Consider the following 24928-nt stretch of genomic DNA (forward strand, 5'->3'; position numbering starts at 1 on the left):
TTGACATACAAAGATAAGGAGATAACCATTCTGAAACAGATCCCCAAGAAAGTGAGTGAAAAAAGAAAAAGTTATTCGCAATTAGTGAATAAATTATACCAGAAGGGGGTGTGCTAATATTCTGGGAGGAGACAAGAGTTAGAATTAATACACCCATAGAGGCACAGGCCTTTATGGAAAAAAAACAAACTACTCCTAGAAAAACCAGATGATTCTTCATCAGATACACAGGACACGGGAGGGGCCGGAGCCCTGTTGGCGGGGGGAGATGAGGCAACACCGAGAAAGCTCAGATCACAAAAATGAGTAAGAAAATCCACCTGACATAAACTGATTGAAATTATTAACTGAATTTATATGCTGACTATATGTTACTACTTAATAATGAATTATGTGCACATGTATACTATGAGTATGGAGGGGGGGCGCACCTACCGCACACTGCAGTTGCCAAAATTTGTAACTTTTCCCCTACCTTTTTCCTTTGTAAAATACCAAAAAAACCAATAAAACTTTGTTATAAAAAAAGGAAGATAGGTCAACATTTAAGTGGGATCCATGGTCTAGGTGATCATCTTTACTTTGCTTGTCTTTTCATGTTTATAATTTTGCCTCCTTTAGCTGACTTCGGAATCCATTCACAAGCAATGTGAAACACTCCAAACTGGCATTAGATGATTTAATTAGTATTTATTTCCTTAGCATAGTGACAATCCATGTTATGTCTTCCTGTTAATAAACCAGACATTCATAACCTAGCTTGAAGGTCCAAACAATTGGAATAGTCAGCAAACACGTGTCCAGTATGATAGAGGGACTGCTGAATTTGCTAAGTACGATTCCAAATTCTTTTCAGGAGCTTGAGAATGTAGCATTCATCTCAATTCTGCAGTTTATGTTGGTAAATTATATATAATTGTAGTTGAACTCTGCAAATTCTGAATTAAAATTTAAACTTTGTGCTTCTCAATCTTTCATGTCTTCATTATACGGATTATTGCTTAAATACATGTGTGATAATTTTCAGCAACCTTCAACTGTGAAAAATAAATATTATTGTGCTTTATTCCTTATCTTAGGAAGTCAATAAGAAGAGACAACCACCTGAATGTTTAGCAGAGTAATTGATAAATACAATGCTATTCCTTCATCGTGACCCATGCCCTCCTCTACATAATTGTATTCATAAGAAATCCTCAGATGCTTCTAGTTGATGACTGTAAGAAATAGAAAATTGAATTATTGAAGGTTTTATGCCTACCTACCAATATTTTCTGTACTATTCAATGGATTTTATTTTTAATTTCTAATATTCCTTTTTACCAGGAATAGGACTAGATATATCTGTCTGTTCAGGCTTCCATACTATGTTTTAAACGTTTGAAAGCACAGGCTAATTACCCATTGTTTCTGTATCACTTTGCAAAACATATAGTAAAACAAAGCTTGGAAATTCTAGAATTTTGGTACGCATTTCTTCAAACTACACATTTTCTGTTTTTTTTTTTACTTAATGAATACATTACTGCTAATATGTGCATATAAAATACCTTCATTAAGAGAAATCTGCACCAACATACATTTTGTAGACTTTTCCAATTTATATAATTTGTTAAGCGTTGTCCCCAAGGTATCCTTTTTTGTATACTGTTTTCTTTAGCATACATATAGCTTGATTAGAGAACTGCAGTGCAAAATCAAGAGGCTAATTGCATTCTAGTTCACCTATTAATCCTGAAAGTGCAAATTAGGTCGGCTCATTTGAAAATGTTAAACAAATGAAATTTTCCTTCAACCTTAGCCAAATGTTTGTAGTTCCAAAAACAATGCAGTAAAACATGCCTTTACTGGTCATAGTTGGAATGAACCTACTGTTTATTATGGCCAGAAAAATCAACAACTCAACCCTTGTTACAGGTTGAGAATGCTTAATTGAGAAACATCAGGAAATGCTAGAAAACAGAGGAAAAGAATCCTGGAAAAAGGCAATGGTGAATCTGATGGACAGGTCCATGGCATCTCCAAGGCTTAAGTTTTATTAATATAGCTGATTTTTTTTAATCTATTCACATGACTTTTTTGTTGCTTGCTTTTTAATGGTTAGTTAGGATTCCTTATATTTGTTGTGATTAATCTTGAGCATAGCAAATAACTAGCACAGGTATATAGAATAGATGAATTTTAAAACAGACATATTGGTCTCAGGATGGATGGATGGATGGATGGATGGATGGATGGATAGATAGATAGATAGATAGATAGATAGATAGATAGATAGATAGGAATGGATTTGCATGTGGGAACACCTGGAAGTAACTCATTGAGTAACTAAAACATAGTTGCTTTAATAGTGTATGCAATCCTTTATAATCCAAAATAATGGTTCACTGACACTTTAACAGAAATCTCGCTGAAAAAAGACATTCAGACATTTTCTCCCCTTTTCCAGCTCAAACATTTTTGGTAAAGGGGATAGTTGTCCCTGAATCCTGAAAGCACAATTCATCTTGTGACTCTTCATCACAAATGATCCATATTTATCATCTTTTTGGGATTCTTACCTCTATTGAAACTGCTTACATGTTATTGGATTTGACTACTCTAGCTCACTTCTGTTTCCAGGGGGGAAACTCTTTGACATTTATCTTTAGCATACTTCATTAAAGTGACACAAAAAACAAATAATATGCATTGACATTTTGTCAGCTTCTATTTTTTGGACAGTTGAATAATTTGCCTATTACTATTTTAACAGACAAAACACATTATTAGCCATTTTTCAAGTACTCCAATGTACATTATAAACACAGTGTCAGGGACACAGTAATGTTTTCCATCCACTTTGCTGTTTATTACCCTTCTCTTCACTTTCCTTTCTCCTTTCCCAACATTATAGAGGTGGAGAGAGCCAAGCCTTTGCACAATATATTTAAATATGGTAATTTGAATCTGATCATTTGTGCTATCTGTAACTCTAGATTGGCTCTAGAGTCACATTGGCTATGTGTAACTCTAGATGGGCTCATTTGTTTGTGTTCTTGTCTATCCATGGTACTCTCAACAATTTTCCTCACACCAATGTTCAAAAGCATTAATAACATTCCAATCCTGAAAGTCTTTTATTTCCATATAGAGTAGGGCCAGGTTGGGGATAGACTATCCAAGAGAAGATCTTACTATGTGGACACTAAGAATTGACTCCAACTTGGTAGCAGATAATGATTTATTTAAATCTTGATAATATAGACCAGGAATCCCCAATCCCTGGTTTGTGGACCATCACTGGTCTGCAAACATGCCAGAAACTGAGTGACACAAACAAGCACAAAGCCCCATCTGCAAGATGCAGACTGTTGTGGCCCACCAGCAGCCAGCAGAGCTGGCAGCAGATTCAGACAGTGAGGAGGTTGTGGAGGAACATAGGCCAGTCCTGGAGTCAGGGGAAGGCTCTGATGAGTACTCTGTGTCTGAGGCAGAGGTGGGGCCAGGCCCATCTGATGACAGTTATCAGCTGCCTTCGGAATCAGAGATCAGTGAGGCAGACGAACAGCTGGAGCCTGTTCCCAGTGTGCACATGTGTAGAGTTGCCAGAGAAGGGAACAACTAAGGAAAAAGGGTTGACTTGGGAGTAAGGCCACAGGTGGACGGTGAATTGCCCCTCCCATAGGAAATAAAAGAGAAGCGAAAGGGGAGGAGTGTTTGCAGGAGACAATTAGTTCATTCCTGCATTCTTTCAATATTTTGAAAGATATTGACTCTCCAAGCCTGATCCAAGGTCAGCAATTGTGAACCATCCTGAAAGACTGTGGGAGAGGAAAGACTTTGCTGGAGAGGAATTCACTGTAAATTAAATAAAAGGGGTTTATCAGGATGAGGACTCGGCTTCATGCTGCTGGGGAAGCCTAGGTCAGAACACAGACAGCACATGAAAACCCGATCCCTCTGATCCGTGGAAAAAAAAAATTCTCTCCATGGAACCAGTCCCTGGTGCCCATAAGGTTGGGGGATACTGGTCTAGACCTCTTTAATGTGTAACATGCTTATGGAAAGCAAGTGTGTTAGATATGTTCACAGCCTTAAGTTATTTATAAAAATAATAAAGGTGGAATATCAAATATAAATAAATAGAATATGTGAAAACTCTGCAATATCTTTTCATATTTCCATTTCAGCTCAGTATTCCAACCTGTCTCAGAGAAACATATTTTCTGAGAAAAAAATCTGCTCCTAATACTAGAGTCAGTAGCTCAATATTTTTGCCATGTAAAATACAAGTTGCGCCAAAGAAAAATGCTCATGAATATGGGCATTTTGTTACTGGCACAAAGGTCAGTGTTTGATTATGAGCAAGGAACAGACAGAGCATCGTGGTCTTTTCTGAAACCCACTGGAACTGCAAGAAATAGGACATAATCAAATTCTCATTTCCTAATCAGGTCTGACTGGAAGCCAAGAGAAATCGGCCACAGCTGTAATAGCAATAATCACATTCTAAGTGAGCTGTTGAATTTAGCAACATTAGTAATATGGAGTTTGAAGGGACTACAAGGCCAGCCTCCTACTGCGAGACAGGATAGATCAATCAGATCAAATGCAGAACATCCTACTATAAGGAGATTAGCTTTATTATGGGAAGTTGCTGAGGGAAGACACAGCTGAATTAATACATGTGAAATGTAATCCTGGTCTTGTTTCAAGTGACAATGGGAGTTCAGTAAGGGTTACCTCTGAGTGCAGACGTCTAAACTATTAGACAATTATGATTGCACCCCTGATTAAGAGACACCCTCCTGCAAACTGCTCATGGAGCGTGAAGAATACACGATGCAAGAAGATCCAGTCGCTTAGGATATCACATCAGGAAAGAACTGCAGATTGTCAGAGGTGCAAAAACAGGTACATATACATATTTATATTTTTATGTTAATACAAAGCAACACCTCGATTGATGAAATACAAAACCACTTCCACTTGGTACCATGCAAACCTTTGTTTACCGTCACGATGAAATTAAGGCTGTAAGAATTAGGAAGTGGAGGTTAATAGAACAGTGGAAGGAGATTTTTTTTCTTATTGGGCCATAATCTTCTATCACATTTGTAGACTAAAAATTGAAACTCCACTCATTGGTTTCATGAATTAGATCTATGGGAAGGGAGAATTTACACTGTACATCAAATATTAATATGATTGAGCAGGTCCAGAGGTACTTCACAAGAAGAGTACTCTACTCATCTACTCTACAATAGAATTTCCTAGGCCACCAGACTTGAAATTTTGGGCTTGAACAATCTGGAACTGTGCCGCGTGCTGTATGATCTAAGCACAGCACACAAAATTGTTGGCTACAATGTCTTACCTGTCAACAACTTGTTCAGCTTCAACCTCAACAATACACGGGCAAACAATCGATACAAAGTCAAGGTAAACTGCTCCAAACTCAATTGGAGAAAATATGACTTCAGCAACAGAGTGGTCAACGCCTGGAATGCAATACCTGTCTCCGTTGTTACATCCTCTAACCCACACAGCTTCAGACTTAAACTCTCTACCCCATTCCTAAGAGGTCCATAAAGGAGGAATGCATAAGTGCATCAATGTGCCTAACTTCCCTATCCTACTGTCTCCATCTATTTATATCCATTTCTTTCATTTACATCCATGTTTATATTTATACCTGCTATCTTGTACATGCTTGACAAACTAATAAATACAAATACAAATATGAATATATGCATATGACATACATATGTACCTTTGTGAATGGTGGAAGATAGGCACTCTTATTTCACAATAGTATTATTTTTAAAAAATAGATTTTATTTAAGAGAAAATTAACCAGGAAAGGGTTTTTTCAACCTCAGAACTTTAAGATGTGTAGACATCAATTCCCAGAATTCCCCAGACAGGATTGGGGTTGAGGTCCACATATCTTAAAAGTTTCTGGGTTGAGAAAAACTGTTCTAGAGGACATGGCCCTTTAATAACAACAGGATTCCTATATATGAAGGTTTTGGAATTCAACCAGGTTTGACATGATCAAAAATATTTGTAGCTCAGTAGTAAATGTTGGGGATTATTTGTTCTCCAAGCTTGCTCTTCAGATTCTGAACATTTCATCATCAAGCTAGGCAATATCATCAGTGGAACTTTGGTTGAAGCTTGAACCGAAGTCCCGCTGATGATGTTACCTTGCCTATTAATGAAATGTTTGGAAGCTAAACAGCAACAAACCACCACAAACATTGTCCAGGTTTACTTTGAAGCATTATACAGTAGCTCACAAAAGCAGAAGGGAAGGGAAAAATTAGTTGACTAAATAAAACCAAGCTTTCTCTAAATACCAAATCTATTGCAGTGCTAACTGGCAAATTAGTGAGTTATCAGCTTTTGAAAAAGAGAACAGCTCTGGAAAGAAGTGAAAGGATAGAGGCAAATTTCACGTAAGTCTCTTATTATAGACTTTTTATAGAAGATATCAGTAAAAAGCACTAAACTTTTATCACACTACTTATTAAATGTAACACAAAGCCAGAAAAGAACTGCAGCAGAAAAGTGCAGATTATCTTCATTTATGACATGTAATTTAGTTGTAAAGTCATGCATCCCTACTTTAACAAATTGCAGACAGGTGCTGCATTTGTACTTCTACATGATCTAAACCAGGAGGGTCAAACTCATGACAATACGTTGTCGTCACATGATGTATCTCAACTTTTCCTCCTCCTTTGCTAAAAGGGGCATGGGCGAGGCCCGCATGTGATGCATCTGGCCCGTGGCCCATAAGTTTGACACCCCTGGTCTAAACCAAGCTTTCTTAATTAGATTCAAACTAGGGTAAAGAGCAGTATCAGAATAACAAATACTACATTTTTTAAAAAATCCAAATATGTGTTGGTACTGTGGTCTTTACAATTTCTGCTCTTTCTTCAATTGTATGGGATATTTCGTCACAGAAAATATTGCAATAAAATGAGGAATGGGATGAAAATTCGGAAGTGGAAAGCTTAGGACAATAAGGGTTTTGCATTTAAATAATTTATTTAACTTATTTAACCATCCATCCATCAATTTCATCTTCCTGATTTAGCTTTACATTCATTTCCACATTTTTGGGTGAGTTTTGGACTTACTTGCTTTTTTAAAAGTCAGCATTAAAATTTTGCCCTTACAATTATGTATGAAACATATTTCTTGAAAGAGATCCCCCTTTTCAATACATTCTGCATGTTATTTTTAGTTTTATACCAATCTCTGGACATATATATTTTAGTAGGCAGCTGTAGTGCCAAATTTAGAAGCATGTGATATTAATAAACAAAAAAAGTTGTAAGATGTTTCACTTCCAAAAACATTCTAGAAGAAGATGCTATGTGTATCTATGTTTCCTGATTGCTTATTTGTACCCCATGACTATCATTAAGTATTTTACCTTATGATTCTGACAAATATATCTTGTCTTTTTATACTGGCCAATCACATTTGACTGATAAAGAATTCTATTTTGTTCTGTTCTGTTCTATTTGTTAATGGCAGCAAAAGTAATACAAATATTGAATATGATGATGGTGAATATGATAAATATGATGATGGATATGATAAATATGATGATGACGACGATGAGGAGGAGCAGGAACAGGAAGAGGAGCAGGAGATGATACAAACTTTCTGAAGTGGAAGATTAATTGTAAGAAATAAAATTAAGATACCTAATTTTAAGACCAGCCCATAGAAAGAGAATTGTTATTTTTCAAGAAGTGGAATTAGTCCTTACCTGGAGGATTGTGGGATTCATGAAAAATTTCAGGAGCTCCATAAAATTGGATGAGGAAAAGCAATTAAACTTTATTTTCACTAACCTCTCACTAAATGTGAGCTTTCACTCAATAATGAATATATGGAACAAAGAACTTCATGCCCTTTAAAGTCCAAAAACATTTGTCAACGTCAATAAACCCCACTATCTAAAATTACTGTACCCTAAACAAACAACTCTGGAATATATTTGGTTGTCTGAAGAACATTTCCCTCCAAAAGCATGCAATTCATAATGATCAATGGCATATCATTTCAAAAGCTTTGTTTTGTTTTTCTTGTTTGTCTAAGACGGGTAGGTTTTTTTTCAGACACTCTTAAAAGGTAAGTGTATGGCACAAAAGTTTAAGAAACCATTTCCTACATTCACATCTTTGCTTCCAAATAAATATGTAAGTAAATAACTCTTGTTTTATTTCAACAGTGCATTCGGGATTCAAGACACTGTACAATGTGTTAACAGAAACGTTAGGAAATACCAGGCAATTTCCTTGATTTGAACCCACTGATTGCTAACACGAAAGGAATAACAAAGAGAAGAAAAAAGGAACAGAAAGACACATTACTGAGATTATACCTGAGAGTAAAAACACGGGGGCTGATTGTATTTATCTAAAACTTAAAGGCTTTTAAAAGGTTTGTGAGAACCTTTAGAGAATATTTAACTTTTTTTTACCTAATGCCACAATTATGTTGCAGTCTAAGTAGATAATCTTTTATTTATCTTTAGATTACCAGGTAGAAGCACATTGCTGTATGTTCAAAAAAATGAGCAGCAATAGTTTCTGATTTAGCATTTGCATTCTCTTATCTGTGTTTTATGCTTTGACAAAATTGATGCAAAAATTATTTCAATGCTGAAGCAGGAATTTTAGAACCTTATTGGCAGGTTAAAGTCATCAAAACTCCATTGCCTTTTGGTGTCTTCCTATACTACTAAATAGCATTTTTGTTGTTCACACAAAAGCACAAAGAGCAAAGGCTTAAGGAAATCAAATGTTTCATACTAGAACACATTGTAGACTGCTGTAGGTGTCTTATAGCACGATCTGCAAAAGGAGAGAAAGTACCACCTAATCTCAGCAATAATAGCAATTGATGCAAAAGTAATTGTGTCTTTCAAGCTCAACATAACTCACAACCAAAGTCTAATATCACGAGACAGCAATGCAGGGTTGTTGTAGAACAGTCTTTCTCAAACTTGGCAACTTTAAGATGTGTGGACTTAAACTCTCAGTATTCCCCAGCAAGCACATAGCTTAAAATTTGCCAATTTTGAGGCGGTGGAGTGGGGAAACAGACTGATCACAACATGATATTCAGTATCATAGCTGTATCTTAAGTCATAAGTAATAATAGCTATGTACTGGTAGACATGGTAATTGTATTTGCTTTACAATTATCATTAAGAATTATGTTCTTTTAAAAAATTACATACAGTATTAATCCAAAATGCAAAGTACAAAATCCAAAATGCTTCTTTTTGTTGCCATTGTTAGACTTTCCTCTTCTTCTGCTGCTTGCTTGAAAGAGAATATAAACTAATATTCAGTCCCATCTACATCTAAGTCTTGAATTTTCTCCTTTCATTCCTGTGATATCCCTCATATGGATGCCTTGGGTCCTTTAAATAATTTCCCAGTATGAAACAACTTTCTGGGAACATGTATATGGGTGTGGATATGTGCATATACATACATATGCTTCTTTTCCCTTATCTTCATCAAGGTTAAAAAGAAACTCTGATTTCAGGAATTGATACGATGTTGAGTTCAGAAAGTAGCTCCAAATCTGGCTATTCTCCCAGACCTGGGGGTAGGATGGGGGCTAAGATACTGTAGGATTCTTCTAAATCTGTTATGATAATTTGATTTAAATGTAGAAAGCACCGTAGAGTGCTTTCTGTAGAAAATGTAGAAAGCACTGAACACTTTGATTCACTTTTATAAGGAAGGAAATTTGGGATTGGGATGGATTTTTTAAAAAGTTGATGGGGAAGAAGACAACAGATCAGTTCAATGTAAGTAAAAAGAAAACTACTTAAACACTTTAATTTTGGGCATGAACTTAGGCTCAGCCTAAAATTAATCAGGCATGCAACTGAAATTCTGGAATCATCCATAAGAAAAGGTAAATTGTCTTAGAAGAAAGGAAAAGAAAGCTATCATATTAAAGGTGAAGTTATATTGACCCAAGAATATATTTCTCAGATTGATTTCAATATCCAAAAGATACAAAGGCATATAATGAAAAAAAAATCCATTACCATTTTTTAGGGAATTGATTGATTGATTGATTGACTATATGCTGTCAAGTCATTTTTAACTGCTAGTGAGCATAGAAATAGATTTTCTCCACGATGATCTATTTCTAACCTGCACTGTACTTTCAAACTGTTCAGACAGTGCATTAATCACCACTGCAACTGCTGGTGTTACATTCTTCTCTTTTCCAGATTTAGAGACTTCTCCTGAGAACTAGAATTTTGCACAATGTGTCCAAAGTAGGACAATTTGAGCCTATTCATTTGTGCATCAAGTGAGAACCATCTAGGTCATTTTGTTCAATGATCCAATAATTTGTTTTCTTCATTGTCCAACACCTGAAAGACTGTTTTACTTTAAGATACAGTCTTTTAACCTCCTCATCTAATTTAAGGATTTGTGTATCTATATTTATTCCTATGTATTTGTGTTTTGATTTGACTGTACACCGCCCCGAGTCCCTTTCGGGAGAGGGGGCGGTCTAGAAATCTAAATAAAAGTAAAGTAAAAAGTAAAGATCATGAAAGAGATAATGTTCAAAGCCTCTTTTTAATGTAAAAAAGACTCATGAAATGATAATGCTGATCTTCAATAAATTAGTTTGATTGGTGAGCAAACATCCATCAAGTAACTCATTATTACCTAAGAGTAGACCATAGCAGAGGTGGTATTCAGCAGGTTCAGTTCTGGAGAACTGGTAGTAGAAATTTCAAGTAGTTCGGAGAACCAGTAAATCCCGTCCCCATATATTTTCTGCCTCCCGAGTCCCAGCTGATCGGGAGCAAATCAGGGTTTTGCAGTAACCTTTCTCTTGAGTGGGGTGGGAATGGAGATTTTACAGTATCCTTTCCCTGGAGTTGGGTGGGAATGGAGATTTTACAGTAACTTTCCCCTGCCATGCCCACCAAGCCATGCCATGCCCACCAAGCCACGCCCACAGAACTGGTAATAAAAAAAATTGAATCCCACCACTGACCCATCCTGAGATGTTTCTTGAAATCTGGAAAGGTTAAAATTACAGTTAAAAGAGCTGTGTGTTGAAGGACAAGTTTAGTAAACTGATGTCATACTTGAAAGTTTTATCCAGCAGTCTACTACAGGGAATTAAAATTCTGAAATTTGATAAAATGAGAAAAAATGAGAAAAATATGTATTTTTTTTAAAGAGAAAAGATTTTAAGATTCACAATTAAAAAGGAAACAGATGGTGTACAGTAAATTCTGAACATCAATTTAACAATTAAGATTTCCTGTAATCAAAAGTGAAGTCAACTTCTACAGATAATCAGTTACCATTATATTGTACCAATACATAGTTTCATAAGCTCTGAAATAAATTGATTTTATTTTGTTCATGTCCTAATATGTCTAAAAAAAAAATCCAGAAATCTACCTGGTTATTATTTTCTCAGTTATACAAATACAACCAAACCTTTTCGTTGGATAATTTGGAACTTAGGGTATCAGGAGCAGGCTAGATCCAAATCTATTTTTGATAAACAATTAGAATTGATTATGGCAGGCATACTATCCCAGCTTGCAAGCAATACCCTGCAGGTTTGATTGTAATCTACTGCTAAATTATAATGTTTAATATGATCGACAGAAAAATAAATAGAGCACCAGCAGTGTTTGATTATACTGTTGAGGCTCTGGATAGACTTCCTTGTCTGTTTTCCTACCCTGTGTAGGATTGCCCAGATTCAAGTTACAAGGACTGACCTCCTGTAGTTGACTTCTGTTTTTGTCCTGAAGTTGCCTGAAGCTCAGGAATTACCACAGAATTTGATGGATGGGATAATGTAATAGATCCTGGTGAAACAGACATAATATTGAAAGCTCTGAAAGTAACAATATAGGGGTGTTCATAAACATAATTTGCTAATTAAAATGGAAATTTTGTGCCTTCATTCTCTGAGGGTAAATACTCAGAAAATAGCTTCCCTTTTCAGTGACCCATTTTACAGGAAAACAATGACTCCCTATGAAATAGATCTTTAGTATTTCTGTCATGCTGGTTAATGTAATTGGAGAAAAATATGTCTGAACCTTGCCTAAGGAGGAAGCAAGTACATCCTTAATGAGTTTCCTTGATACTGCAACTGGCTTAAATAGAATAAGAACACAATTAAGTTTATTCAAATGTAAGAGTAAATCAGAGTGTCATTATCCATTGTTTAAGCACTGGGTTATAAATAATATGCTTTCATATTTGCTGCAGTTGGGAGTTGGGAACTTTTTAAAGACCGAAGGCCTGAAACAGATGGCAGCTGCAAGTGAAATAGCACTTATAGCCCTTAGACTTATATACCTCTTCACAGTGCTTTCTAGCCCTCTCTAAGTGGTTTACAGAGTCAGCATATCACCCCCCAACAATTTTGGGTCCTCATTTTACCGACCCCAGAATAATGGAAGGCTGAGTCAACCTTGAGCCTGGTGGGATTTGATCTGCCAAATTGCAGGCAGCAGGCTGTCAGCAGAAGTAGCCTGCAATACTGCACTCTAACCACTGCACCACCACGGAAAATGGGATTGGGGGGGGGGGGGAGAAAGAGTGAAATCACAGTTTTATTGATGTATGGTTTGCTTAGCTTATATTTATTTTGCCCTTCTTCACTGTAATCAGGATGGGGTCCAGCAATACAATTACATTGGTATTAAATTTTCATCCATTAAGATAACTATAAAGTGTAGAAATATTATTAAAAATAGGAAAACATGTCTGAATTTAATTTGATGGGCACCATCAATTCAAGTTTTTCTTGAATTCAATTTCAATTTTAATTTCAATTCAAATTCAAGTTTCAGAGAATACCAAGCAAGCCTTTTACTATTTCGTTTTGTTTTGACTTAATTCAAAATGAAGGATTAGGAATCTCAATACATCTTGCATCAGCTGAAAGGTTCGAAGCACTCCAGAAACTAGGCTATATTTCAACATGTGAATTAAGTCAGTTATACGTTTCCCAGGATAATGTTGCAGGATCCAATCTGTGTTGGTCATCAGGACCATTTTTCCAAGCTTTTGGCCTTGTGCTGGAGTCCATCCTTGGGGAACTTCTCTCTTTCTCTCCAGATTGTGTATATTTTAACTAGTTATAACTAGCAAATAACAGCAATTCTATGATCTTCCAATAATCACTATCCCATTCGTCTCTGTAGCTAAGGTCAATTTTAGAAGAAGACAGGAAAAGAGAAAGATAAATCACTTGCAGACTTATTTTTTGAAAATGAAAAACTCAGCCCCCAGTACTTAGGATATCCTGGGAGACCTGTTTGTAAAAAAAAAAAAATGAAGACGTCTTTATGAGCAGAATTAAAGCCACACCATTTTTTAAATGTGTGTTACTTGCAACACACATACAAGGGTTGAAGATTTAAATCAAGTGGTTGCGCTTACCATCTTGATTTTTTGAACACAAGTACGCATGCTCACACCAAGGTTGTTTCTACCCTTTTCAGTTTCTGCTGAAATGAAAAGGAGCATTCTTGATGCTATGATGGACTGACTCATCCTTGATAAAGTCCCCTCTGCCAAAAGTTGGAGTTTATCATACTCAGTATGAAATTATAAAGCTAGTTTATAAAATTATGAAATTACAAAATCAATGGCTGATAGATCCCTTGCTTCTATGTTTTGCTCATCACTCTGAGTGTCATTGGTTGGCAAAAAGGCAAGATGTCAATGAGAGGGGGGGAGAGGGGGAGGAGGAGGATGAGGAGGAGGGAGGGAGGGAGGGAGGGAGAGAGAGAGAGAGAGAGAGGGAGAGGGAGAGGGAGAGGGAGAGAGAGAGAGAGAGAGAGATGACAATCCATTCCTTCTTTGACTGATAGGCTGCTGTGTGATTCATTTCTGGTTACATTAATTTGAGCCAGGTTTTCCATCCAACCAGATTAAGCCTGCATTGCTGGGTAAGCATTCTCTTCAAACCAGGACAAACAAGGACATTGCCTTCTAAAGCGAAAGGATTAAAAAGCAGAAGGAAAAATATTTCCAATAAATCCTAAACGACTAAACCAGCTGCATTATTTTAGCGTTACCAAACCCAAAAATCACACATCAGAAATATGATAAAATCAGATCAGATAGTATTTGTCTGCCGACATGCCTACAAACACCTGCCTTAAGCCTGTCTGCATCTCAGTGCTTCTTTTTTCCCCTTTCAATTTAAAAAAATAATAGAAGCAAGCATTCTGCATAACAGATGTCAACCTCGGTCATCATCTTCAAAAATAAAGCCATTTTATGAAAATGCCCTTCTCAAATTGCCAACGTTCTAAATTTGACTGCTAGATAATTGACAGTCCAATTATTTTTATAGTCGGAGAGATTTATCAAACTTTTTAGGGAACTCAATAAATGTCTAGCATGATGCCTTTAATACTCCTAATGGGTGTGTGTCTTATTTTGCAAAAGTATATTGTGTCTACAATCTGCAGATAAAATATATAACTACAATACCGTAGTTCCATGAAATATCCTGTCTTATATTTTTTCGTCACCAAAAACAGCACCAGGTCTTGGGGGGGGGGGGGTTGTCGTCCACTTGCACATGTCATCCCTGGCCTTCTTTTCATTGTCAGAGGCCTTCAGGAACTTCTTCATCCAGCAAGGCCAGCAAGCCTTTCCTGAAGATCTGTAGCCAATAAGAGAAATTGATCTGGAGCTCTGTTATCGGCTACAGAGGCCTTAAGGAAAGCCTCGCCTGCTGCAGTAAAAGACATGGGCTGAAGTGTGAGAGGCCTGGCTGCCACTGTCCAAAGGTTAGTAGTAGGGCAGCTTCACACACACACACACACACGTCCCCACCCTAGTTTAATTTTTACCTGTGCCCCATGGAGTGGCTAGCATATTAATTGGGGCTTATTTTGGGTGGGGGGGTAGGGCTTATATTGGGTGCAAATGTAAAAATCAAGCTAGGACTTATTATATTTTTCAGACTATAAGACACACCAGAGTATAAGACACACCAAGATTTTGAAGAGGTATATTAAAAAAAATTTTGCACTCTGCAGACCTCCCAAACCCTCTGCACGCCTCATTTTTTGTGAAAATGGGGGATGCAGAGGGTTTGAAAGGCCTGCAAAGTGCTCCCGCGGTCTGGGGGAGTGAACATGAGCAAAAAACAACCCATTTTTTGCCCCCAAAAAGGGCATGCATAGCTTTTAGGAGGCTTGTAGAGTGCTCCCGGGGGGGGGGAGGTGGGGGCAAAAATGAGCAAAAAATGGACCATTTTTCACTCTTTTTTGCCTCCCCCCATCCCCAAGAGCACATTGCAGGCCTCCCAAACTCTTTGCATGCCCATATTTCTGAAGGGGGCAGGGTTTCAGGAGGCCATATATGCTGTATTCAGTGTATAAAACGCACCCCGATTTTCACCCTCTTTTGGGGGGGGGAAGGTGTGTCTTATACTCTGAAAAATGCGGTACTTTCTGAGTAGGTCGTATTTTTGGGAAAACACAGGTATGTATTTCTATATATGGGTGAAAGTGGGAAAGTGTTATAATAAGCCTTTTGCTATGTATTTGGAATATAGGCCTGTATCTCTGACAATAAATAGCAATGAAACTTGTAATTGCAGGATGCTTGATATCAATTACAGAGGATGCACATGAACTCCATAGGATATTTGCAATCATTAAGATGTCAGCTTTCAAGCGGTTGATCAGTAGGGTACCAAATTAATTGATTTTACCGATGATATATGGTATTTCACCACTTTACATGATCTAAGGCTTCCTTGTCTATAATTTTGAAAAGTAGAGAGATATTACTTTGAAGGGAAATCAGCAGATTCTGAATATTGATTAAATGAGTTTTCCTGGCATCAAGGTCATGCTTTAAGAATATTATACAGAAAATTATAGCTACCTCTTTTTGGGTGAAGAGATCAAATTCTTTGACAGATGGAAGGCCTGCAGGATATTTTGGTCATAATCAATTTGTGACTATTTGTGTTCATACTTAGGACTTGGTTTACAACAGGGCTGTTGTGTTAATGCTCTCTGTTTCTACAGTTTGTACATCATAAACTGTGGCTGCCTGCATGCCTTCTAATTTTTTCAAACTGTGAGCAGCAAACAACTGATGAAGAGAAAAAATGCTACAAGCCAGAGGGCCAATAATCATGCTAATAATCAAACAAATTATAAGATCAGGCAATCAAAGTTAGAAATATAGATACTCTTCAGCCTAATCTTTTTCAGAATAACCAGCCTTATGCACAATCCACAAAAGGAGCAAGAAGAAAATAAAAAAATATAGAAATGAGGTAAGAAAAATGCTTCTTCATAACTTTTTATTTTTATTATTGTCATAGATTTATTTCCTTAAAAAAACTGACCTCTCTCATTTTGGGAGACTTCGTAGTACATTGTCCCAGGTACCTTCTATCTCCTTTTCCTTGTGTTAATTTTCAACTCACTCTAGTCATAGATTAATGTGTCCTCTAATATTTTTTCATACTTCAACTTCATGCTTTTTTGCTTTGTTTCATACTTAACTTTCATTCTCATTTCACTTTTTCACTTTTCATTTAGGTCCATTTTTCCCAAAACTCACTCTTACTACAATTGTCTGTTGAGGCTTTCAATAGGTCTAAGCAGTCCCCTAGGGTGCAAAAATTTAGGTGGTACCAAACTGAAAGGATTCCAAAATAGACAATATGAGTATAAAATCTCATGATCCTCCTCATACCCTTAGAAGTTTCTATTATTTTCAAAACATTTACCCACAAGTTTGCTTGAGTGATAATGAAGAACAACACACCAACCAGACATTGCAAATTTTGAAAAAAAAAATCAATACAACTGTGAACTTTAGGAAGATGATACTATTGCTGGAGCAAAATAAAATCTGAAAGGTACTGAATGAGTGAGTCCATAGCTACAGTATCAACTTATCAAAGTGGAAATGACCAGAAAAGTGATTAACATATGTCAGAACTTGTTGCATAAAATCAAATCCAGAAGCACACACAGATAACTGATGCAGCAGGATTCATTAACTTCTTTATATACACAAGAATAGATGAATAAAAGTACAATACCAACAGGTGGTTCTTCCAAGTAAACACAAAGCAGGAGAGTTACAGGCAAACACAAGCAGTTAGTTTCATTTTCAGCAGACTAGCCCAGACAGACTGCTAGTTTACTTCTCAGAGCAGCAGACTGCTTTCTTAAGTTTCTGTTTCAATTCTCTGCACAGACTCAGATCTATTTAAGCTCTGATTGGCTGACTTAGTTTCTATGCCTATTCATTGGCTGACCTTATTCCCATGTCTCTCTCAGTCATGAATATTTTAACAATATAGCACATTCTATAGACTATGCAAGAGTTAAACATAATCATAAGTGTGCCAGGATATGATTTAGTCTAGAGTATCAAAATGTCTAATGCTGGCCTGGGTGTCACATAATGCTTTTTAAATAAGATGTTTCTCCTAACCATGTTTGTGTTAGTCTATACAACCTATCTAATGGGAAAGTCAGTCACTTGTTCCAATTTTCCATCAATTAGGATGTATATACATAAGATTCCATCAAGCAACAATTGAGTTTGATATATTAATGTGATAGCTTAAAACCATACTTCAGCAACTGTTGAAATATAAAAGAGAGGTTCTTGCTGAATCAATTACAAAGTTTGAACCAAACACACAGGTATGAGTTTCCTGGAAATGTAATCAATTACTAGAGCATTTATTAAACAGATGTCTACCTTTTTTCATTTTATTTTGTTGTTACGGCACATATAACCTTGCAAAAGATCAATAAAAGGTAGAAAGCAGACAAAGAAAATAGTAAAACCACATATAATGCAAATACTGGAAAATGAACAAGTAACCCTAGTGTAAGAATATTTATAACTACTTTGCTAATGTTAAGGATAAACACAAAGAATTTAAACATCCAAATTTAATCCAAAATACAACTATGTAGTTTGGATGCCTTACTTGGTTAATGTATTTGAACCTGGGATTTGAACCTGGGCTGTATTACATATTTTGTCATACCTATTTCCCTGGCTTACCTGATAAAGGAGGAGAGGCTGTGGCTTAGTGGCTAACACACCTGCCTAATATGTAATACAGCCCAGGTTCAAATCCCAGGAAGGGTATGGCTAGCTGATGAGAGCTAATTAGCTTGAAATAGATCTATACTAGTCTCCCTTTATTTATATATCAGCACAAATACAATACAAATATAAAAAGGCAACATTAAAAATATGGTTTTCTGCCTGGATGGTCTCCTGGAGTGAGCTGAAGGACAGAAAGGAGAAGCAGTGTGTTCCCTCCCATATTTGGGCATACCAGGGGTTGTGACACAATACACACATACAATACACACACACACACACACACACACACATTTGTATGTGTGTGTTGTATTTGTGCTGATAAATAAATAAAGGGAGACTAGTATAGCTCTATTTCAAGCTATTTAGCTCTCATCAGCTAGCTATACCCTTACTGGTATTTGAACCTGGGCTGTATTACATATTAGGCAGATGTATTAGCCACTAAGCCACAGGCTCTCCTCCTTATCAGCTGAGCCAGGGAAATAGATATGTATTTGTGTTACAGATTGTATATGTGTGTGTGTGTGTAAGTATATACATACACACACACACACACACAAACACACACACACAAACATGTTTTGGTGTATTCGGGTCTTTTCCCATGTAAGATTGAGAGTATCTTGGCGACGTTTCGACGAGATCCCAATTGTCATCCTCAGGCTGGTGTCTTCAGCTTCGTGCCTGTGCGAGCAAAGTGTGATTGGAGCTGCTGTCCCTCTATATATACTGGTGGGGGTGTGTGAAGTGCTGGCTCTGTTGCTGCAAGCAGATTGGTTGGTTGTGTTGTGACATCTTGATTAGTTGATGCTGTTGATGTTTGCAGATTAGTCAGTTGTTTCGTAACATCATGTGTGGCTGAAGTTGTGTGCCTATTGTTCTTTTTTGTTGTAACGACCTGGGTAATGGGCTGTGTGATACCCTTACTGGGATTACCCTTAGGCATACCAGGGGTTGTAACACAAATACATACCTATTTCCCTGGCTCAACTGATAAGGAGGAGAGCCTGTGGCTTAGTGGCTAAGACTCCTGCCTAAGATATAACACAGCCCAGGTTCAAATCCCAGTAAGGGTATGGCAAGCTGATGAGAACTAATTAGCTCGAAATAGATCTATACTAGTCTCCCTTTATTTATTTATCAGTACAAATACAACACAAATATAAAAAGGCAACATTAAAAATAAAAATATGGTTTTCTGCCTGCATGGTCTTCTGTGATGAGCCGAAGGACAGAAAGAGGGTGTAGTGACCTTCCTCCCATATTTAGGCATACCAGGGGTTGTAACACAAATACATACCTATTTCCCTGGCTCAACTGATAAGGAGGAGAGCCTGTGGCTTAGTGGGTAAGACTCCTGCCTAAGATATAATACAGCCCAGGTTCAAATCCCAGTAAGGGTATGGCTAGCTGATGAGAGCTAATTAGCTTGAAATAGATCTATACTAGTCTCCCTTTATTTATTTATCAGTACAAATACAACACACACACACACACACACACACACACACACATACACACACATTATATATATGTATTATATATACATATGTATTTTATATATATATGTATTATATATATATGTATTATATATATATATATATATATATATATATATATATATATATATATATATATATATATACATACATACATACATACATACATACATACATACATACATACATATATATATATATATATATATATATATATATATATAATTACTAAATGAATTCTGCTCAGGAATATTAAATAGAAATGGCAGATTACTACTCAAAGATTTGAACTAACCATAAAGTAAGAAAGAATAAATTATTAAAATTTTCTTTAAAAGCCTTTTCTTCACTAATTGTAGAGCAGAAATAAAAATCCGAGACACACAAGACACTTGTGTCTTCAGAAAGCCTTCAGTGAAGCAAAATGCAGATATAAATGAAAACAAATTTTGGTTTTATTATTCTTCTGCTCTCCTCCTACAACTTGTTAAGTGCATTCTCTGCGTTTTATGAAAAGACCAGATTGGATCTTCAGTAGAAAGAAAAAAACAAGGGCATCTTTACATAGAAGGGACCTAGACACTCTGTTTTCTGAACTGAGACTTCTGAAGAAACTGGGCTTGCTTGAAGAATCAGTTCAACATTCATTGAATTGTTAGTATACTCTGCATGATGCAAAGATAGATAACATTGCATCCTGCAGTTTAAAAGATATCCATATCTGGTCCTTTGTTGATTTGACATGAATTTGGAATCCAGAATGGAATGAGTAGTTTTCTGCAGAACCTGGATGGGATGAGTTGACAAACCTTTGATTGAATCACCATTTTGAAACAGTGACCTGCTCAAACATACCAAAAGCCATTCATTTATTGGCCTTCTTGATCCTCCACTTTGGATTCATGCACAGAAGATCTTTTGATTAATGTGAAACAGTGGCCCAAATCAAATCTGATATTTCAGTGACTGTAGAAGATGACCAAGCTGAGCATAAAGGAAAGGTAAAATGTGTCATGAGTCCCTGCATCCCCACAAGAGCCCACTTTGAATGCCTTCTTAATTCCTGCACATTTCCCTTGACCGTTAGTAGCTCAGATTCTTCTACACAGTGTACGCTTGCAATACATCTTTATACTTATTTGAAGTGCCTGAATCTCCTGATTTTCCTGGCACTTGACAGTAACCAAGATGATCATTCTAATGATGCAGGCAACCTACTGGATTGGTGCCACCTTGTACACAACATGGGTATTTTGTTTTAACTCATTCAAGTTGGAAGAGTTCTAATGTTCCCTTGTTTAGAGTTCAAAATCTTCCTTTATAATAAATTCCATTATAATAAATAGCTCAAGAACTTTGATGAATGTCAGAAAGGGTTCCCCCCACCCCAAAAGAAAGTGACACTTCTTCATTTGTATTCTTGTAAAGCATTGTGAAGAAGAGGTTGGAGAACAAAGAAGGAGAGCATTGGTCTCAATAACTCACCAATTTCATACAGTATCAAGAACATGAATAAATCTTATTTTTTACCTTAGGTTCCTTCCCAAATAGATATAAGAAGACAATTTATGGCTGCCTTATCTACTTGAGTAGTTTTTGGACTTATCTTAAGAGAAAGGTTAGTCGGTTATTATCTTCTGCTTTTTTCCCGTCCAGAATAACCAACAGCTGATTGTTTGTTGTTGTCCCTGAGGAAGGGACAGCTTTTATTATTCCTTATTCTTCCTTGCTAGCAAGCCTTTCCTTTACACAAAAACCCATGAAACTATTTGCATGCAGATAGCTCATTATGGAATCCATTTACACTTCAAATTCCATTTCACTGGGTCCCAAAACAAAAACAGTTACGGTCATTGAAAAAAAGAAACAATCCCATTATATCAGAATTTCAGAAAGTATCTTTCAAAAAAAAAAAAATCTTACCAGTCTATTTTTTGAGCAAAACAAGCTAAGAACTTACTAAAGATGATGTAAAGGCATACAGAACTAAATATAAGTGTGCACTGACCTCTATGAAGTTTGGCATAATAGGTTTCTGTAAATGTCATCCTAATGTATTTGGAAAAAAATGTCCTAATCATATTATAGCCTGTATTTTTTTTCTTCAACTTAATAATAGGAGGGCAATAACAATAGCATTTACATACTGCCCTATCGTGCTTTATAGCATTCTCTGGCTGATGGACAATGTCAGCATATTATCCAAAACAATTTAGGTCCTGATTTTACCAACCTTGGAAGGATGGAAGGGTGAGTCCATTCTGAGCCAACCTGTTTCGAACTTCTGGCTGTGGGCAGAGTTAACCTGCAATGCTGCATTCTAACCACTGCACCACCAGCTCTTTCCCTCCCTCCCCCCTCTCTCCTTCCCTCTCCCCCTCTATCACTCCCCCACTCTCCTTGCAGTACTCTGATATTTGTAGAAACAGACAGTCCTCATTTATTAACTGTGTCTGACCATTTCTCCCTATTTTTGCACCCTCACAAAGCAGAAAGATTGCTTAAACAAGCTATCTCTTCCTCAGCTGCTTTTCTCTTCACAGGAGCATTTTCCTTTAAAAATGCTAACTACAAATTAAGCTCTCTGAACTTAATTAGTTGATTACAACCCTCTGGCTGCTTGACCGGCTATGGGAAACTGACAACATCCAAATCAGTTTCCAATGTAAGGCTTTCTTTGGCTTCTGTGTGGCTACTAAGCACAGTTCTTTCAATGTGTACTATCCATTGTGTGTCTGCTTTTTCTCTTGTAATCCTTCTCTCTCCAATGTATGTAAAGGCAAACATTAATTTACTTCTTGCCAATTATTTCAGGATTGGAGTGAGCATTTCAAAGGATGAGAGAATGGTGAAAGCATATGAGAGTCCTTTGTCTTCCATGGATTAGACACAATAGAGCATAGCAAATCTGTACACTATGCTTTATGGTTGCACACACCTCAGTAACAATGTTGGAAGGGACCTTAGAGGTCATCTAGTCCAACCCCCCGCAATAGGGAAGGTATGTTCCCAGTCAACTTCCTACTTCTAGAACTTTTTCAAGGTGGTGTTGTCATGTAACTATGTTTTTAATGCCCAATCCTTTATAGTCAGTTCAGATAACAGTCTCAAAATATATACAGTAGGATACAACCTTTGCCATTTTCCGAGCATTCTAACACTACTTGGGATGAGGTGTTCCTTCAGTGTGGCTCTTTCTATTTCTAGTTTCTACTAACCCTCTGACAAAGAATAACAGAGTTGCAAGGGTCTTTAGTCCAACCCCCTGCTCAAGCAGGAAATTCTATACCATTTCAGACAAATGGTTTTCCAATCTCTTCTTGAAAACCTTCAGTGTTGGAGCACCCATAATTTTTGGAGGCAAGTTGTTCCAATGATTAATTGTTCTAAGTGTCAGGAAATTTGTTTTTAGTTATAGGTTGGTTCTCTCCTTGATTAGTTTCCATCCATTGCTTCTTCTCCAGCCTTTAGAGTATAGGTTGACCCTATATTCTTTGTGACAGCCCTTTAGATATTGGAACACTGCTACCATGTTACCCTAATCCTTCTTTTCATTAAACTAGACATGCCTAATTCCTGCAATCGTTCTTTGTAGGCTTCAGTCACCTAAACATTTTTGTTGCTCTTCTCTATAGTTTCAACATCTTATTACTATCATGAAGACCAAAACTAGATGCAATATTCCAAGTGTAATCTTACCAAGGTATTTAAGGTCCAAAGCTCCAAGGTCTAGGCAGGACTCCCACCATAATATGCTGCTTGCTTTATTTTATGGTTTTGGCAGTTGAATGAAAGTCCTCTTGACTTCTTATAATAGCTGTCAATCTCCAGATATGGCCTTTGCTTTCTCATCTGTATGCCATTTGTTTTCATCTTTCCTGATACACACAATTCTCCTTACTCTGTCTTAGCATTTTATTTTCTAAGTTAAGAGCTTGGGCGGAGTAAAGTTACATCTGGACATGAGTTGAATTCTGAAAACCTTCCAGCTGTTTGGACTCAGTTACCTCTTTGGGGTTGTATCCTCCTGATGCAGTAAGTATATTCAGGGGCAATTTCTTAATAAACTCTTTCCAAGATGTATTGCCATCCTGGCATGCCTCTTAGCGTTCACATTTTTTGGAATCCTTCCTGCAATTCTTAATTAAGTGTTGACACACAGATTAATGGCAACCTGCATATAATCTGCTCTAATTTTCACTATGTTATTTACCCCATACCAAGATGTCCCCAGAGAGGAAAAAAGCCCAGTTCAGCTGATGGAAAGAGCAAAAAGCAAAGGAAAATTGAAGTAAAATCATAAGCAGTCACTAAAGTTTAATAACTGAGTCATCAGAATCAATTATGGTCACCAAATGAGAACTATTTGTATAGATCTATCACAGAATCTGAATATCTTTTCTAAGACCTTTCTAGCTATTTTGTCATTCAGACAGACAGACAGACAGACAGACGATAGATAGATAGATGATAGATAGATAGATAGATAGATAGATAGATAGATAGATAGATAGATAGATAGATAGATAGATAGATAGATAGATCTGTGTCCTATTTCTTGATTGCTTGTTTTTTTCTCTATTGATAGTTGATATTGATGAGCCCTGGTGGTGCAGTGATTAGAATGCAGTACTGCAAGCTACTTCTGTTTACTGCCTGCTGACAGCAGTTGGGCAGTTCAAATCTCACTAGGCTCGAGGTTGACTCAGTCTTCCATCCTTTTGAGGTCTGTAAAATAAGGACCCAGATTGTTGTTGGGGGCAATATGCTGACTCTGCAAACTGCTTAGAGAGGGCTGCAAAGCACTGCGAAGTGGTATAGTAAGTGCTATTGCTATCCTAAGAGGCAGAAGTTATCCACCACTTTGATATCTTCATTGTCAGTTCTAAGGTTGGTTGTTCTCTCTGTTGTCATTAGTGTGATATTCTTTATATTTTATTTTATTCCATTTTACCAGACCTTGGAAATTATTTACATTTTTTGACTATTAGTGTAGTGTCAGCAGTACAGGAAGGTTATTGATGTTTCTTCCAATTTTAAAACCATGCCAATCTTCTTCCAACTTCCCTTAATATAAATTTGCCTATAGATTGAGTAAATAAAGGGAGAGAGTGAAGCCGTGTTCCTCTGCTTTGCAAACCTGGAGCCAGTTGTTTTCACCATGTTCTGTCCATCCTGTGCCTTCCTCACCTGTATATAAGTTTTCCACAAGGACAATAAGAATTAAAATAGTTCTAATAAAAGGTCTCATCATCATGTATAGTTCATTCC

This window comes from Natrix helvetica (genome assembly GCF_964273705.1).
Source record: "Natrix helvetica genome assembly, chromosome: 2".
Taxonomy (NCBI): domain Eukaryota; kingdom Metazoa; phylum Chordata; class Lepidosauria; order Squamata; family Natricidae; genus Natrix; species Natrix helvetica.